We start from the raw sequence: 1,852 nt of genomic DNA on the forward strand, positions 1-1,852 counted from the left end.
AACTTCTTTGTGTTTGTGGCCCTGCTTTGTGTTTCTGTTATTATACCTTTCTTTGTTTTCTTTCTGAAGCCTCTTAGGTGTACTCATTCCTATATTTGGTCCTTTGTATTGCTTTGAGTAGTCTCTATAGGGCTGGTTTAGTGGACATGAATTATCTCAGCCTTTCATATCATGGAAAATTTTCCCTTCCCCTTCAACTATAATAGATAATTTTGCCGGATAAAGTATTCAGGATTGGCATCTGTGGCAGTTTAGAACTGGGAATACTTTGGTCCAGGCTCTTCTGGCTTTCATAGTTTACATTGAAAAGTCAGCTGAATTCTGATGGGTTTTCCTTTATATGTGACTTATTTTTCTCTAGCAGCTTTCAGTATTCTTCCTTTGTTCTATACATTTAATGTTTTTACTATGATATGCTGTAGGAAGCTTCTGTTTTGGTCATGTCTAAATGGTGTTCTATGTGCTTCTTGAATCTATATAGATAAGTCTTTCCTTTGAGGAAAATAATGGTAAATATTTTATTTTGAACCAGTTGCATGCATATACTGAGCAGGAAGTTATTTGCCTTGCTTTATAATAGTCAGGCTGGAGAATAAGTTTTCTTTTTCTTGCTTTCATGTTAAAGAAAACATTGAGAATGACATATTAAATATTATAGAATCCTCATTTCTCTAAGATGGAATTAACCACCACTATGAATTCAAATGGCAACTTTTACAGTATCCAGAGTCATTTTGTATTGCTTTTTTCTTTAGGCAGCCATTGCTAAAAATGAGCCTATACTTAGTCTTAAAATAATCTTACTCTGATGCTCTTGGTTGCTCTGCCTTCCATCCTTTCTGAAACTCATATTTGCCATAAAATTTCTTTCAACAATACCATCGAATTAAGTCTATTTCTAGAAGATGTCAACATTTGGTAGTGTCTGTATCATGGGTGATGTTTTGAGGTTGGGCAGCCCAATATCTGAGTACCATGTTTGGGTAATTAGCATTATCTGACTCTTGATGAGAGATAAGGCTCCACTTTCTGTCACAGAAGACAAAAATGGCAGGTCTTCCCTGAGATTCCTACAATGAACCTGCTAATCAAATGTCCCTGTAAGCCCACTGAATCTTTAGCTTGTGAGGCAAAGAGACTTCATTTCAAATACATTCTGGAAGTGGGAGCACTAGGGAGCAGGAACATGATGGTGGTGAAGGCATGAGAATTTCGTGTGGTGTCCCTAGTGTAACCCAGCACACTGGCTGCTGAAAGTGATCGCTTTGGCTAGAGTTCTAAGTTTCTACCCATTTTCCATTTCCTTTTTCTCTGTCAGATACCAACAAGAATTCCATTTTTTATTTTATTACTTTTATTTTATACATATGTGTGTATTGCCTGCATGCATGTAAGTGCACCCATGTCATGCAATGCCGCAGAAGCCAGAAGAGGCTGTTGGATCCCCTGGGGCTGGAGTTATGGACAGTTGTTAGCTGCCATGTGGGTGCTGGGATTCATACCTGGGTCTTCCGCAAGAACAACCAGTGTTCTTAACTGCTGAGCCATCTCTTCAGCTCCAAATTTCAATATTTTTAGAATTATAACTGATTTAATTATTTTAGAAATGAAACCCAGTTTTCCTTAAAGAACAGAATATAGAGTGCAGTTGTATATTTAGTACTTCTAATTTGACAAAAATCTATGGGAAACACATTTTAATACATTTAGGTTGTAGTCTAACAGTTACCAAGTGATGAATAATACCATCAAAGGAAAACTACATTTATGGTAGACTATGAAGAAAGATAAGTTAATTTGAGTATCTCACATAGGCCCTGTGATGACTGGTCTGGATTTTTAATTTGATGAA

Source organism: Nannospalax galili, unplaced genomic scaffold (genome assembly GCF_000622305.1).
Source record: "Nannospalax galili isolate Female #2095 unplaced genomic scaffold, S.galili_v1.0 scaffold266, whole genome shotgun sequence".
NCBI classification, from domain to species: domain Eukaryota; kingdom Metazoa; phylum Chordata; class Mammalia; order Rodentia; family Spalacidae; genus Nannospalax; species Nannospalax galili.